At 39.9% G+C, this 17,975-nt stretch overlaps 1 non-coding gene and 1 pseudogene across 1 annotated transcript; both read left to right on the top strand.

The window, feature by feature from the left end:
- The window catches only part of LOC129475618 (nuclear transport factor 2-like), a 34,801-nt pseudogene extending 18,214 nt beyond the window's left edge, over positions 1–16,587 (top strand).
- On the top strand, positions 12,079–12,242 carry LOC129476623 (U1 spliceosomal RNA). Its single transcript, XR_008655046.1, has one exon. It is a non-coding gene; the product is annotated as a U1 spliceosomal RNA (small nuclear RNA).
- Positions 16,588–17,975: the final 1,388 nt, after the last annotated feature.

The following is a 17,975-nucleotide window of genomic DNA, read 5'->3' as shown; positions in this document are numbered from 1 at the left end:
AGTTTCTCAGCCTTTCTTTGTCTTTCCTGACATTGACACTTTTGAAGAGTACAGGCCAGATATTTTGTATAATGTCCCTTAGTTTGGGTTTGTCTAATGTTTCCTCATGATTAGATTCAGATTATGCTTCTTTTTGTAGGAATATCACAGAAGTGATGTGTTCTCAGTGCATTGGCAACAGGAGGTACATGATATCACTTTGCCCCATTATTGGTGATATTAACTTTGACTACTTGGTTAAAGTAGGGTCTGCCAGGTTTCTCCACTCTAAAGTTACTATTTTTACCTTTGTAATAAATATGCAATTTGTGGGGGGACACTTTGAGACTGTATAAAATGTCCTATTCCATATCAAAGTCTCAGCCAATAGATTTTAACATTCATTGATTATTGCCTGAATCAGTTATTACTATTATATTTTAAAAATGGTGATTTTCTAAATACATCATTAGTTCTACACTTATTTGCTGGCACTCAATTGTAAGGAAGAGCTTTTCTTTTACCCTATGTATTGATTAATTAATTGATTATCAGTATGGACTCATGGATTCTTACTTATTACATGAGTTATAACATTTTACTGTTTATTTATTTTGATGCTCTAATTGGCCCAGATTTGGTCAGCGGGAACTTCTTCAAGCTGGTTTCTGTGTCCATTGACATGCCTCCATCATTCTTTGGCACTTTCTTACTTTCTGGGACAACAGGAATATTTCAGGCTTATCATGTATTTTCCTGGCCCTAACCTTGGAATCAGCTATTTCTCCAAAGAAGCCTGGCTCCCTTAAGTGGGGAATGATATTTAGCAACCAGGATCTCTGTGCTGGGGTATACTTATTGCTACTGAGGTGTCATCACTTTGGGGCTCCTTTAGCTGAGAGACCTAGCATTTATCCCAGACTTTTGAATCTCTTCCAATATCTCCACCAAGTGAGTTTAGATCTGTGCTTGAATACTTCATTATTTGAGGAAATTGCTCGAGAGACAGTCTCCTTCATTATTGGGCAACGCTTTATATTTGAAAACAGTGGTCACTGGTTTCCTCTACTAAGTCTTGTCTTCTCTGTGCTAAACATCTGCAGTTCCTTTACTGCCATTACTGTCATGGCAGAGTTTGAAGATCTCCTCATCATTCTGGTTATTCTGTTCTGTTCATACTTCAGTTCATGAATATCTGTCTTTAAAGATTGGCATCTAGAGTGAAATGTACTATTTCAGGTACATGTTCTGATCAGTAAAGAAGAGTGGGTTAGTGATTTTCTTTGTTCTAGACCCTATGCTACTACTCATGCAGGCCAAAATTGTTAGCTTTTTCTTTTCTTTTCTTGTCTTTTTTTTTTTTGACAGCCACATTGATCACTCTGTTGAATTATGTTGAGCCTATAGTTAGTTGAAATCCCTAAGACTAAAAACTCAACTATATTTATCCAGTTGGTACTTAAATGCTTATGTTTTAGGACCTAGTATGAGGCTTTAATTTGATCTCTGTCTTTTCAGCCTAAGAAATTTAGCTTATCATTCCTGTTGTCAAACTTCTTTTGAATCCCGAATGTCATCCAGTTGTACTAGCTTCTTTTCCAGTTTATCATCTGCAAATTTGATTAGCATGCCACTAAGTGTCTTCATACAAATGACTATCTTAAAATATCAAAAAAGGCAGAGCAGAGCTCAAATATTTGCAGCCTGACTAGACACCTTTCCTATGTTGAAATCAATCCATCAAATAAGGGATTGCTACTGTTCATTTACTTTCACCTGCTGTTGTATATAGGATCTGACCCAACAGACCTGTCACAATACTACCTTGAACCAATTTCTAGTGTTTTCCTGGGATTAGTGTTTCAAAGTTATAGGGAAGCTTGTTTATTGTAAAATGGGGACCTTTCACACAGTCCGAACTTGCTATTCTTGAGTGGAGATTGTCCTGGTGTGGCTTGGTCTGTGTCCTCCTTGGTGCCAGAGGCAAAGAGAAATGTTTGAGGCAGCCAAGGCTATTCTACCTTAATCAGAATCCTCATCAAATCTAAGGAACAGAGGTTATCTAGTTCAGACTTCTAAAATCTTACTGATAAAACCTATTAATGTGTCCTTTTCTTTTAATGCTCTATCTGTCAACAAGTACTCCTACACATTATTTAAAAAGGAGGAAAGGTGCCTTATAGAAAGGGGCTCTCAGAATTTGCAAGTAAGGATGGGAAAAGGTCACTGTCTGAAAATGAAGTAAAATGAAACAAAATGGATAAAAACAGCTATCTGAAGGCATACATCTGCAGAATTAACCTACCCTGAGAGAGCTAGGTTTTCTTTTAATGAGACTGGAATGTTTTTTAGGTTTCCATCAAAGACCAGAGTATATGGTCTCAGGAAAAAGAGAATGAAATGTAATAATGTAAAGAAATCCTAACTTACTCAACTGCCTTATAAATTGGCCATCTGAAATAGTGATCTATGAATAGAAGGGTAAAGGCTGGTTATCTGCAAGGAGCCTGGAAAGGGGAAGAATAATATTTTATTTCTTTAGCCTTTTCATTTTTTGTTTTTGTTTATGTTTTTTTTGTTTTTTTTTTGTTGTTGTTTAATTACATAGGTAACATGTGAGTACATTCTCCTTATAAAAATATTTAAACATTACAGCTAAGAGTAAGTTTCTTCTCACCAAACTTCTTGTTCCCAATTCTGGTTAGTCAGGCTTTTTATAAAAATATCTTGAATAGAGAAAGATAGTTTATCAGGCTTATATAATCTGATGTTAATATATCCTTTGTGGATATAAACTCCGTTTGTTTTATTTATTTTTGTTTGTTTCTGTTTGTTTAAAAAAACATTTTTTCCCTTTTTTTAAAAAAAAATGTGCTCACAAATCAACCTTTTAATATATAGACTGGTCTGCTGAATTTGTCTGCCTGCCTCACTGGAGTAACTACCTTGTACAAAGATATTGCCTACCTAGGAGGTGGTTCTCGTATAGTCAGCAACTAAGCCTCCTGGATCTCAAACAGCTCTCTGACTTCTTTATGTACAGTGGGGGATACAGGATACAAAGAATTTTTTTTTCTTTTTTCTTTTTGTTGAGACAGGGTCTCACTCTGTCACCCAGGCTGGAGTGCTGTGACACAATCTTGGCTCACTGCAACCTCCGCTTCCCAGGCTCAAGTGATCCTCCCACCTCAGCCTCCTGAATAGCTGGGACCACAGGCGAGCACCACCATACCTGGCTGATTTTTTTGTATTTTTTGTAGAGATGGGATTTCACCACATTTCTCAGGCTGCTCTCCAACTCCTGGACTCAAGCAATCCACCTGCCTCGGCCTCCTAAAGTGCTGGGACTGAAGGCGTGAGTCGCTGTGCCCAGCCTAAAGACATTTTAAAAAAGCTCCATGAGGAGCTTTCATTTTACTGGGAAGACTAGACATGCATGTGAGGCAGTTTTTGAAGGGGATGATACCATATATTCATATTATGATGTAAGACAGTACATATAGCAAAAGGTTAATTGGACAGCATAAATGAGTGCTATACAAATTCATATCCTCTTTCAGTTCCTGTCATCTCTCTTTCTTCCCCTTCATTCACCTTATTTTTCCTCACCTCCCACTCTTCAATTCACTGTGATCTGGTTTCTCTTCTGCCATTGGTGTGAAGTTACTTGAGGCAAAAGATATGGGGCTACAGGGCCACATGTTATGCTTTGCTTTTTTTTTTTTTTCGAGACAAGGTCTCGCTCTGTCACCCAGGCTGGAGTGCAGTGGCGTGATTCTCGTGCCTCAGCCTCCTGAGTAGCTGGAATTACAGGCGCGTGCCACCATACCTGGCTAATTTTTGTATTTTTAGTAGAGATGGGGTTTCACCACATTGGCCAGTCTAGTCTCAAACTTCTGACCTCAAGTGATCTGCCTGCCTTGGCCTCCCAAAGTGCTGGGATTACAGGCATGAGCCACTGTGCCTGCCCACTTTGCTGTTTTTGACTAGGCTCATCTTATCCATTCTCATGGCTTCAGCTGCTTATTATACACTGACTTCACACAAATGTATGTTCAATCCAGACCTCTTTTCTGAGCTTCAGACCCTGGGTAGCCATCTGCCTATTTTCATGCTCCATAGTCATCGCAAATTCACTGTTTCCCATACTGAGCTACTTTCCTTCCCCACCCTCTCAGCCTAAGCCCATTCCTCCTCTTGTGTTTCTTATATCAGTGAATGGCACTATCAACCCAGTTCCCCAAGTCTAAAACCTTCACACCATCCTCTCTCTATTTTACCACCAAATCCTTTCAGGTTTATTTGCTAAATATTCATTGAATCCATATACTTCACCTTTTTTCCTAATGCCACTACCCTGGTCCAGGTCACTGTCATCTCAAACTTTATTGCAACTGTCTCCTAATTCATCTACCTGCCCTCACTCTTATTTTACCCTCAAATCATGTCCCACACTATAGCCAGAGAATATATTCTAAAACAAAAACCCTTCAGTGACTTCCCAGTCCCCTTAAGAGAAAATTCAAAATTCTTTAAGTGACTTCCAAGGCCCTACATCTGGCTCCTGCATCAGCTTCATTTATTGCCACTCCTCATCTCACACTCTGTACCTCAGCAATTCTAAATTCCGTTTTCAATTATCGGTATATGCCATGCTCTCTTTCTCTTGAATCCAAGCCCTCACACATGCTACCCCAATGTCTGGTTGGTCCACTTTTAGTGATACTATGACTGAGCAGTGTGTACAGATTGTGGACAGCTTAATCTTTCTATTTTTAAATTCCTTATTGTCTTTCTCATCTACCCTCATTGTTGGAAAGGCATCCTCATTGTCTTAGCATCCACTGATGATCATTATCTGAATTATTAGTTTCATCAGGGGATTCCAAATGGTGATTTTTCTAGTTCTGTCATTCCTTCTACACTTTTTTTTTTGAGTCAGGGTCTTCCTCCGTCATCCAAGCTGGAGTGCAGTGGCACGATCATGGCTCATTGTAACTTCGAACTCCTGGGCTTAAGCAACCCTCCTGCCTCAGCCTCCCAAAGTGCTGGTATTACAGGTGTGAGCCACCTCGCCCAGCTTCTTCTACAACTATTAACAAAATTCTTCTGTAAATAATTTTCCCTTACCAACTAGGTCTTTTTGGTATCCTAAAATAACCATTTGCACATGATGAGTAGAATAAATGTTTAATACTTTTGTGAATTTTTCTTTGTGCATAATTTTTTTTGTGTATTTTTAAAAATTTAAGTATTTAAATTAGTGATTTGAAGCTTTGGACAATTTTGTCAGAGAAACCATTTATAAGTAGTGGTTATGTTTCCAGAATAGCACATAAAAGCTTGCTTAATCCACAGGGTCAATAAAATATTACACATAGCAATAACAAATATAAAATATTTTTGTAATATTAGTTATGAAACAAAAGAAAACAGTTTTTAAAGTTTAACTTGAGTACTAGTACTTGAGAAAAAAGCAATCTGAATTAGAGGAAGAAGAGGTAGATGGATACTTATGGTGATGTGAAGGGATCTGCGGAGTAATTTCAAGGACTTTTAGAGTTTGATGGCATTGGTTCTTTTTTTTTTTGAGACAGAGTCTCACTCTGTTGCCCAGGCTGGAGTGCAATGGCACGATCTCAGCTCATTGCAACCTCTGCCTCCCAAATTCAAGCAATTCTCCTGCTTTAGCCTCCCTAGTAGCTGGGATTACAGGCGCTCACCACCACGCCCGGCTAATTTTTTTTTTTTTTTCTGAGGCTGAGTGTCACTCTGTTGCCCAGGCTGGAGTGCAGTGGCGTGATCTCAGCTCACTGCAAGCTCCGCCTCCCAGGTTCATGCCATTCTCCTGCCTCAGCCTCCTGAGTAGCTGGGACTACAGGCGCCTGCCACCACACCCGGCTACTTTTTGGTCTTTTTAGTAGAGATGGGGTTTCACCATGTTAGCCAGGATGGTCTCAAACTCCTGACCTCAGGTGATCTGCCTGCCTCGGCCTCCCAAAGTGTTGGGATTACAGGCGTGAGCCATCTCACCCGGCTGGCATTGATTCTTACGTTTAATTTCACTACAGATTTAAGCTATTTCCATTTTTTTTTTTCCCTTTGAGATAGGGTCTTGCTTTGTTGCCCAGGCTGGAGTGCAGTGGCATAATCATAGCTCACTGCAGCCTTGAACTCCTGGTCTCAAGTGATTATCCTGACTCAGCCTCCCAAGTAGCTAGGACTACAGGTACATGCCACGGCTCCTGATTAATTACTTTTTTTTTTTTTGGTAGAGACAAGGTCTCACTCTGTTGCCCAGGCTGGCCTTGGATTCCTGGGCTCAAATGATTCTCCTGCCTTGGCCTCCCAAAGTGTTGGTATTATAGGCATGAGCTACCATGCCCGGCCTTAAGTTTCTTTCTCTTTCTCTCTCTCTTTTAGACAAGGTCTCTCTCTGTCATCCAGGCTGGAGTGCAATAGCATGATTGTAGCTCACTGATACCTTGAACTCCTGGGCTCAAGGGATCCTCCTGCCTCAGCCTCCCAAGTAACTGGAAGTACAGGTGCACATCATGATGCCTAGCTAATTGTTTTTTTAATTTTTTTTTTTTTTTTTCCGTAGAAATGGGAAGGTCTCACTATGTTGCCAGGACTGGTCTTGAACTCCTGGTTTCAAGAGATCCTCCTGCCTCAGCCTACCAAAGTGCTGCTATTACAGGCGTGAGCCACCACGCCCAGCCAGTCTCTCTTAATTGAGAGCAGTCTATGCCTCACATTTTCTTTGTCAAGCCATTGACTTGTTGCAGAAAGTGAATCAGTGGTCCTGTAGAATATCCCACATTTTAGATTTGTTTGTTTTCTTTTTTATGCTGCCATTTACTTTATTCCTCTATATCCCACATTTTTCTATAATGGAAGTTAGCTTTAGAAGCTTGATGATATTCAGGTTCAACTTTCTTCATTTGGTCAATAATATTTAACAGGGGTAACTGTGTATTTCACTTTGAATCACATCTGGAGGCATACATCCATTCCATTTTTAATAAATGAGTAACATCTTGATCCCTTCATTATTTTATTTAACTTATTATTATTATTTTTAGAGCTGTGGTCTTGCTCTGTCACCAGGCTGAAGTGCAGTGGCGTGATCATAGCTCACTGCAGTCTTGAACTCCTGGCTCAAGTGATCCTCCTGTCTTAGCCTCCTGAATAGCTAGGACTGCAAGCATGCATCACCCTGCCTGGCTAATTATTATTATTATTATTATTATTATTTTGAGACAAAGTCTCACTCTGTCACCCAGGCTGGAGTTCAGTGCCAACCTCCGCCTCCCAGGTTCAAGTGAGTCTCCTGCCTTAGCCACCTGAGTAGCTGGGATTACAGGTGTGTGCCACCACGCCCAGCTATTTCTTTTATTTATTTTTTACTTTTAGTAGAGATGAGGTTTCACCATGTTGGCCAGGCTGGTCTCGATCTTTTAGCCTCAAGTGAGCTGCCCGCCTCAGCCTCCCAAAGTGCTGGGATTATAGGTGTGAGCCACTGCGCCCAGCCCTGGCTAATTTTTAAATTTTATTTATTTATTTATTTATTTATTTATTTATTTATTTATTTATTTGTGTGTGGAGACAGGATCTCTATATGTTGCCCAGGCTGGTCTTAAACTCTTGGGCTTAAGTGATACTCCCACCTCAGCCTCCCAACGTATTGGGATTATAGGTGTGAGCAACCATGCCCTGCCTGACTCCTTCATTATGTTTCCCATCAACTTTTCATCTAATAGTTTAATCTGTTATGACCATTGGTGGAATTAATCATTTCACTAGTAGTTTCAAAATAGTGATTCCTTAATTTTGTTTTCGACATTAACTAGTTGGAATTCTTCTGAAAGTAAACTTTCCCTCATCAACTAGGACTATTGTGTTACTCCTACAGGGAAGGCAGAAGACATGATTAATTCTTTCCTTAATTACCAATTTTCAGAGTAAATAGTCGGTGCTCTACTTACTTTCAATGATATCCAATGAGTTGTATATGTTTGTTATTTCCCTGTCATTATTAACCACCCTTTAAAAAATGTCTATCACATGTACCCTATAATAAATATGTATATCTATTTATGTATCCATAAAAATTAAAAATTAAAAAATGTATTCAATGGGTTTTAATTTACTGCATTCATTATTCTTGTTCATGCTCAATTTTTACCATCTTTTGCCAATGTGTTGCCTCCTGTATGTTCCTGACATGACTCATTAGTGTTCCATAGCTTGCTTGATTCCTGGCACAAGGCTTATATATTTCCTGCCTCAGACTTGCTATTTCTCCAAGGAGTCCTAGTTGATTTATATTCTCTTTTTTTTTTTTTTTTAAAAAAAACAGCTTTATTAAAGTTTAATTTCCATAGCATAAAACTCACCTATTTTAAATATACAATTCAAAACTTTTTAGTAAATTTATAGAGTTATGCAACTATGTCCACAATCCAGTTTTAAAACATTTCCATCAAACTAAAAGATCCCCTATACGCTTTTGCAGTCAATCCTGCTTCCTATCTGTAGCCCCAGGCAACCACTAATATGCTGTCTGTAGATTTGCCTTTTCTAGATATTTTATGTAAATGAAATCATATGCTATATAGCCTTTTGCTTTCACTTAGCACTGTGTTTTTAAAATTTGAAATATAATTCACATGCCATAAAATTCATCATTTTAGAGTGTATAACACAGTGGTTTTTAATATATTCACAAGGTGGTACAATTATCACCACTATCTAATTCCAAAACATTTCCCTCACGCCAAAAAGAAACCCTATACCCATTAGCACGCACTTTCCATTTCCCCCTGCCCTCAGCCCCTGGCAGCCATTAATCTTCTTACTGTCTCTATGAATTTGCATACTCTGGACATCTCATATAAATGGAATAATATAATATGTGGTCTTTTGTGTCTGGTTTCTTTCACTTAGCATAGTGTTTTCAAGGTTCATCCACGTTATAGCATGTATCAGTACTTCACTTCTTTTTATGGGTGAATAATATTCCATTGTATGGATATATAACACTTTGTTTATCCATTCATCAGTTGATGGACATTTTGGGTTGTTTCCACTTTTTGGGTCATAGAGTAACTCTAATGTTTAGCCTTTTGAGGTACTGGCACATTGTTTTCCAAACACAGGCTTTTTACATTGGTTGTACCATTTTACGTTTCCACCAGCAGAGTATGAGGGTTTCAGTTTTCTCCACACCCTTGCCAACACTTACTTATTGTCTATCGTTTTTATGATAGACATCCTAATGAGTGTAGCTACTTTGGAAAACAGTCTGGCAGTTCCTCAAAATGTTAAGCTCAGCGTTCTGATCCGCACTCCCTAATGATTGTTGAAGCCTTCCTTTTTTTCTTTTTTTTTTTTGCCACATCCCCCTCCACCCCTCTGTTGTATTTTCTTTCTCCTCTCTTGTCCTCCTCTCCTTTCCTCTTTTCCCCTCCTCCCCTCCTGTCCTTCTGAGACAGGGTCTCATTCTGTTGCCCAGGCTGGAGTGCAGTGGTATGATCACAGCTCACTGCAGCCTTGATCTCCTGGGCTCAAGTGATCCTCCCGCCTCAGCCTCCCAAGTACCTGGGACCACAGGCACGTGCCACCATGTCCAGCTAATTTTTAATTTTTTTTTTTGTAGAGACGGGGGTCTCCCTATGTTGCCCGGGCTGGTCTTGAACTTCTGGCCTCGTGTGATCCTCCTGCCTCAGCCTTCCAAAGTGCTGGAATTACAAGCATGAGCCACCATACCCAGACTTTTGCTCAGTTAAAAAAAAAAAAAAAATTGGCCGGGCACGGTGGCTCACACCTGTAATCCCAGCACTTTGGGAGGCCGAGGTGGGCAGATTACCTGAGGTCAGGAGTTGGAGACCACCCTGGCCAACATAGTGAAACCCCTGTCTCTACTAAAAATACAAAAATTAGCCAGGCTTGGTGGCACATGCCTGTAATCCCAGCTACTCGGGAGGCTGAGGCAGATGAATTGCTTGAGCCCAGGAGACGGAGGTTGCAGTGAGCCGAGATTGTGCCACTGCACTCCAGCCTGGCCAACAGAGTGAGACTCTGTCTCAAAAAATAAAATAAAATAAAATAATAATTTTTTTTTTTCATTTCTAAGCCTGGCTTCCTAGGTATCATATCTGGGTCAGGATAACTTAGTGGTCAGCCAATAATTTGCTGGAGGTTGTCCTTAAACACCTTGGCCCAATATGTCTTTTGCCCTTTGCTGACGATGTGTGTGGGTTGGGAAACACATTCAAAGTTTGGAGAGTTTACAAGTCCTCCATGACTTTTACTTCCTGATAGGCCTTCTCATGTCCTGTGCCTGTGCAAGGCCTCACATTCAGCCAAGGAAATGTAAATAACTAGGCCCCTCTCTGGTACCTTGAACTTCAGTGCAGCCTTGCGCATGCACACAGCCTCCTAGACAACCAGGGCCTTGAAGGTGCTTATCAAGCCCCACTATTACTGTCCTGTTTTCTGGATCTCTCTGTAAACTTCTGGCAGATCTGCTATTCTGTTGCTTGCTCCAACCAATATTGTAACTTCAGGTAACTGCGATATTGGCTTCCTGTGTTTGTATGAAATTGAGTTTGCTATTGTTTTAAACACCCCTGGGCATAGGACTTTTTTGGTGCTCCTTCTTTATGAAGTAATTCCCCTCCAGCATCTAAATTGTTATTTTTTTATGGCTTGCCTTGACTTTCGTTGTAAAATCAGCTCCAGGGGACCTAGTGGGAGCGGGGGAGATGGAAGCAGCCCCGTAGTCTCCCACTGTTCTTAGCCAAAGGTTCCACAGGTTTTCTTAAATGCTTCTTAATCCAGTTTTATCATTGTTTTAAGGAACAGAGGATTTGCTGAGTTCCTCTGCCATTTCAGAAGTCCAGCCTAATTTATGGTTTTTTTTTTTTGTTTGTTTGTTTTTTTTTTTTTTTTTTTTTTTTTTTTTTTTTTTTGAGACGGAGTCTCACTCTGTTACCGGGTTGGAGTGCAGTGGCCCGATCTTGGCTCACTGCAAGCTCTGCCTCCCAGGTTCAAGTGATCCTCCTGCCTCAGCCTCCCGAGTAGCTGGGATTACAGGCACATGCCACCACGCCCAGCTAATTTTTGTGTTTTTAGTAGAGATGGGGTTTCACCATGTTGGCCAGGATGATCTCGATCTCTTGACCTCGTGATCTGCCGGCCTTGGCCTCCCAAAGTGCTGGGATTACAGGCGTGAGCCACCACACCCAGCCACTAATTTATGTTTTAAAAGATCATTCTTAAGTGTTCTTACTACAAAAAAGTATGTGATGTAATGCATACGTTACTTATTAGCTCAATTTAGCCATTCCACAATGTGTACATATTTCAAAACATCATATTGTATACCATAAATATATATACTTTTTATTTGCCAACTTTAAAAAAAGAACATTCTGTTAGGAGTGGAGGATGGAAGGGAAGCTGGTGACCAGGAGTATATAATTTTACTCAGCAGTACTTTGTAAGCAGGAATGGAGAATATAAATAGTTTGGTTGATTTGTGGGTGAGAATTGACATAATAGGTATGGTGGAAAATCAAGGGGATAGGAGAATAGAGAGTGTTGGTTACTGTTATTGAAGTCCCACTGTCCATGGACTCTTTCCTAAGTAGACAAGGAAATGCAGTCCAAAAGTACGTGATGGCAATGGACTTTAGGGACTCGGGGGAAAGGATGGGAAGGGGGTGAAGGATAAAAGATTACAAATATGCTGCAGTGTATACTGCTCGGGTGATGAGTGCACAAAAATCTCACAAATCACCACTAAAGAACTTACTCATGTAACCAAACACCACCTGTTCTCCAAAAACCTGTGGAAATAAATTTTTTTTAAATAAAGTAATTTGAGACCCCCCCCAAAAAAAAAACCAAACAAACCCAAAAGTACGTGATGGCTTTGGAAAATAGGCAAGAGGGTTAATGAATTAAAGGCCCTGAGGCAGTTGAAGGGTAAATTCAGGGAGTATAAGGTTTAAGAGAAGTAGAACAACAGGTAGTTCTCTGTGTTTGGTTTTGGAATTAGAGCCATTCCAAGTGTCACTCCAGAAACAAATAATTGATACCTGGCAGGGGAGATACCATGATCACAAAGGTGGTTTTCTCAGGGTGAGGCCCATCCATTGCACTCTGGGTGTGTTGGCCCCTGTGATTTCCCCAAATACAGGAAACTCGATTGCATAATGTGTGGTAGTGGGAGACTGAGTTTGTGCTTTCCCCTGAAAAAAAAAAAAAAAAGAAATGGATGATTGAAATGGAATTGAGATGAAGAAATTAGAATAGGGTATGTCAAGGATCCATGAGGTTTGGGTGTTAGATCATCAGGGGAGATAATGAAGACTTTCAGGATGAGAAGAGAAAAGGAAAACAGTTGGTACTGAAGTCCTCAGTGAATGTTGGGGGGAGACTTGGAGATTGACATATAACATTGAGAGGGTCATAAAATTGAGTATTATGAACTTTGAAGAAAGAGGTTATTGAGGTAAGATGGTAAAATAATACCTTGGGGATCCAGTGAAGAAGATACAATAAGATGATAACCTGATCTTGACTTATGGGGAAATATGAGCAAAGGAAAATGAACAGCCTCAGCTGGGCATGGTTTTGTGCACCTGTAATTCCAGCTACTTGGGAGGCTGAAGTGGGAGGACCACTCAAGCCCCAGGAGTTCGAGGCCAGCCTGGGCAACATAGAGCAGGAACACTGTCAGAAAGAAAAGAAAGAAAGAAAGAAGCAAAGAAAGGAAAGAAAGAAAGAAAGAAAGAAAAGAAAAGAAAGAAAGAAGCAAAGAAAGGAAAGAAAGAAAGAAAAGAAAAGAAAGAAAGAAGGAAGAGCCTCAAATGAAGAGCTTTGCCAGGGAGGAAAAAGCAGCACAGTTCATGGTTTGGGATGACCAGAGTTCAGATAAGAAGAGCAGATAGAGGCTGAATGGATGGGCATGACCAAAAGCTGGAAGGTTTTAGGGAATGGTGGCTAGTTTTGGCTCAAGCATAGGGTGCAGTTAGTTGTATAAGAAAAAGATAATATTGGAATCTATGTGATTAGTTGGAATCCAGAACATAACTAGAGTCATTATTGTTAAAAATATTATTCCCGGCCAGGTGCAGTGGCTCACGCCTGTAATCCCAGCACTTTGGGAGGCCAAGGTGGGAGGATCACGAGGTCAAGATATCGAGACCATCCTGGCTAACATGGTGAAACCCCGTCTCAACTAAAAATACAAAAAATTAGCCGGGCATGGTGGCGGGTGCCTGTACTCACAGCTACTTGGGAGGCTGAGGCAGAAGAATGGCATGAACCCAGGTGGTGGAGCTTGCAGTGAGCTGAGATCGCGCCACTGCACTCCAGCCTGGGCGACAGAGTGAGACTCCATCTCAAAAAAAAAAATAGATATATACATATAATATTATATAATATATAAATTATATATAATATATTATATAATACATAAATTATCTAATATATAATATAATATAATATAAATTATATCTATTATATAATATATAAATTATATATAATATATTATATAATATATAAATTATATAATATATTATATAATATATAAATTATATAATATATTATATAATATATAAATTATATATACTATATTATATAATATATAAATTATATATACTATATTATATAATATATAAATTATATAATATATTATATAATATATAAATTATATATAATATATATTATATTATATATATATTTCCCTAGACAGTGAACTAAGGAAACTTTTTGAAATTGTTTTGTTTAGATCTCAGTGAAATTTGGGAACTGATATTGGTAGCTGGGAAGTAATTTGACAGCTTTGGAATACTGTGACTATGACAAATGTGAAATTGGTATGTGTGATAAATTATTAATGCCACCAATAGAATTAAAGTTGACTATAGATCATAAGTTTGGTAAGAATGCAGTTTAGTAGCAATCAGATTTTTCCTTGGGCTGTATCCAGTATACTGTGATGAATTTTTGATCTATTTGTAATTAGAAAATTGGAGCTTTAAAAAATGTATTGATGCTGGGCATGGTGGTGTGTGCCTGTAGTCCCAGTTACTCAGGAGACTGAGGCAGTAGGATGACTTGAGCCCAGGAATTTGAGGCTGCAGTAAGCTATGATTACACCACTGCACTCCAGGCTGGGTGACAGAGTGAGAACTCATCTCTAAAAACATGTATTGACTTTTTGGAATGACCTTTTTATATTCTTTTCCAGGACCATTTGCAACCCACAATATATACAGGACTACTTAGGATCTGCTTTAGTGTGAGGGTTCCATCTTAATTACCCTAGCTATATTTGATATAATTTTATCTCTGTATAAATAAGATACATAGCTAGAAGCATAGAAGAGAAAATGTAAAGCAAAAATAAGAGTGAATCAGAGATGTAGAGCTCCAGTTATGAAACCCTAAGAATATTAATTGCCATGATGATAATCTGGCACATATTGAGTTCTGGCTACCATTTGTTACAGGATAAAAGAACATTGGAATAATTGGATACTGAGGTGCATAATTGCTGGCAATGGAGCGGAGGAGAGGAGTGATCAGCTGGAAAGGAGCCTTATAGCTGTTTCTATACTAGTACTGTATATTTGATATTGGTTGACAACAGCAGAAAAATTATTTATCACCATGCTGGGGACTTATTAAATTGATTTCTACTCTGAAGTAATATGGAGGAATTTAATGGTTACTCTTAGAGATGTAATATTTCTTTATTTTTCATTCTAGCAGCCATCAGAAAAAAAATCACAAAAAATCTATCACTTGTACAGTCCTCTGTCATTTGTGACCTGGGATATTGTACTCTTGGGCTGTCAGAATTCCAGTTTATGAGGCAATCTGTGTCATTCTGGTTTAGCCAGGTGAGTAGTCCCCCGGCTCTGTAGAAAAGAACAAGAAAGAAAAATAATAAAAAAGGGGAATGTGGAAAAATATAGATATGAATCTTAGACCCTAGAGGACAAGTTAAGGCCTGGGTTACAAGCAGCAAAACAGAGAGGAGGCCCCGGGGGTTATGGACACAGTCAGTAGAGTGGTAGTCATTAATTATAAAAACCGAGAGAACTAGGAGAACTAAGCCTGTGTGGGGACCTGGCTTGAGTTCAAAAATGAAGAAGCTTACAATGAACTATAATAAAAATATCTATGAAGGCAAGGTTAAATAGAAAGGAAGTATGCTTTCAAGTTAAAATGAATAGAAGGCCAGGCATGGTGACTCATGCCTGTAATCCTAGCGCTCTGGGAGGCCAAGGTGAGAGGGTTGCTTGAGGTCAGAAGTTCGAGACCAGCCTGGACAACATAATGAGACCCTGTTTCTAAAAAAAAAAAAATTTTTAATTAGCTGGAAATGATGGTGCACTAATGTAGTCCCAGCTACTTGGAAGGCTGAGGCTGGAGGATTTCTTGAGCCCAAGAGTTTCAGGTTGCAGTGAGCTATGATGGCACCACTGCACTCCAGCCGGGTGAAAATATCTATGAATATCTATCTGTCTCAAAAAACAAACAAAAAACCCCAAAAGACCCCAAAAAACTAAAAATACTAAAAATGGATAGAAGTTTAATTATAGGCTGGGCATGGTGGCTTGCGCCTATAATCCCAGCAATTTGGAAGGCTGAGGTGGGAGGATCACTTGAACCTAGGAGTTTGAGATCAGCCTGGGCAACATAGTGAGACCTTGTCTCTGCAATAACTAACTAAATAAATATAAATTTAATTATGATGAATTTTCCTTTTCTAAGGAAATATTGGCTATATAGAGATGCCAATCATATTTTAAAGGTTTCTTGGCCGCCTCCGTTGCCGCCATCATGCCAGCCCCTCGGGTCTCCGCGAGGCTGGGTGATGCTCCAGAATGGAAGACAAGCCAATTTGGGAGCAGGTTGGATCCAGCTTCATTCAACATTACTACCAGTTATTTGATAACGATAGAACCCAATTAGGCGCAATTTACATTGATGCGTCATGCCTTACGTGAGAAGGACAACAGTTCCAGGGGAAAGCTGCCATTGTGGAGAACTTGTCTAGCCTTCCGTTCCAGAAAATCCAGCACAGCATCACGGTGCAGGACCATTAGTCCATGCCAGATAGCTGCATCATCAGCATGGCTGTGGGTCAGCTTAAGGCGGATGAAGACCTCATCATGGGGTTCCACCTATTAAAGAACATCAACGATGCTTTCACCAATGACATGTTCAGGCTTGCCCTGCACAACTTCGGTTGACCTCCTCTCAGCCAGGCACTCATACTGTTTCCTCCTCCCTCCTCTTCCCAATACTATTCCCACTCCTCCAGATGCTCCAAATATCATGCACAAATGAGCAGGGCTGCGGCGGGAGTGGGCACAGTGCGCTGCTGCCACCAAGGTGTTGTGCATGATGTTTGGGCACTAGACTAGTTGCTTCTGACGGGAGAAGTTTGTCTGGTACCAGCGCATGCCTTGGAAAGACTTAAGTAATGCAAAAGGTTGTCCTTTTTTTTTTTTTTTAAATCTATGGAGAAGTTGCTCTAGTAACCCAAAGAAGGGAAGGAGAAAGTAGCTGCCTCACTGCCCAGACATTGATTTGTTCAGATGATACAATAAAACCACAAAAATTTTATTAACAAAAAAAGATTTCTTTAATATTTAATAGTTGAAAGAATGAATCCTGGCTCTCCTATGTACTAGCTGCCTGATCGTGGAAATATTACTTACTTTCTCCAAACTTCAGTTTCTTCATCTCTCAAGTGGATTGATACTTACTGTAAGAATTAAATGAAAAATAATAAAGCACACAAAACGATGCCTGGCACATACTTAGAGCTCAATAAATAGTCACTATTATTAGGCAGTGGAAAGCAGAGTTAATGAGATGGAAGTTGAATCATGCGAAGGATTATTCTTCACAGGTATGCAATTAATTATTTATTGTCAGAGCAGCTTACAGCAGTTTAAGGGTCAGAGCCTCTTGGACATCAGGCTATAATGAATGCAAATTAGGCTCATTTGAAGAAAAGTAGTTCCCTTTTGTTTCCTGAGTTTGTAAGAAATTAGATCTTCTGCATATTTTCTCTGATGGTTAATTTTAGATGTCAACTTGACTGGATTAAGGAACACCTAGAATCCTGGTAAAGCATTATTTTGGAGTGTGTCTGTGAGGGTTTCCAGAAGAGATGATTGTGTGAGTCTGAGTGGACTAGGAGGGGAAGATTTGCCCTTAGTGTGGGCAGGCATCATCCAATCTGTTAGGGACCTGTAGAGAACAAAAAATGAGAAAAAGGCAAATGTGTTGATTTATCTGCTGGAGCTGGGATACATTTGTCTCCTGCTTTGGGTAAAAGAACTCTGGTCTCCCCGGTCTTTGGACTCCAGAACTTACACCAGTGCTCCCTGCCTAACCTTCGGTTCTCAGGCCTCTGGCCTCCGACTGAGAGTTACACGCCATTGGCTTCCCTGGTTCTGAGGCCTTCAGACTTGGACTGAGCCATGCTATCAGCATCCCGGGGTCTCCAGCTTGCAGATGGCCTGTTGTGGGATTTTTCAGCCTCTATAATCATGTGTGCCAATTCCCCTAATAAATTCCCTCTCATATGTCTATCTATATGTATCCTATTGGTTCTGTCTCTCTGGAGAACTCTGACTAATATACTTTCCTTCCAGAATAGTCCTTTTAACATTAGCATTCTTCTTCTTCTTATTATTTTTTAGACAGAGTTTCGCTTTTGTTGCCCAGGCTGGAATGCAATGGCGCAATCTTGGCTCACTGCAACCTCCACCTCCTGGGTTTAAGTAATTCTCCTGCCTCAGCCTCCCGAGTAGCTGGGATTACAGGCATGTGCCACCACACCCAACTAATTTTGTATTTTTAGTAGAGACGGGATTTCTCCATGTTGGTCAGGCTGGTCTCAAACTCCTGACCTCAGGTGATATGCCTGCCTCGGTCTCCCAAAGTGCTGGGAT

This window comes from Symphalangus syndactylus, chromosome X (genome assembly GCF_028878055.3).
Source record: "Symphalangus syndactylus isolate Jambi chromosome X, NHGRI_mSymSyn1-v2.1_pri, whole genome shotgun sequence".
NCBI classification, from domain to species: Eukaryota; Metazoa; Chordata; class Mammalia; order Primates; family Hylobatidae; genus Symphalangus; species Symphalangus syndactylus.
This window is presented reverse-complemented; position numbering and strand designations above follow the sequence as displayed.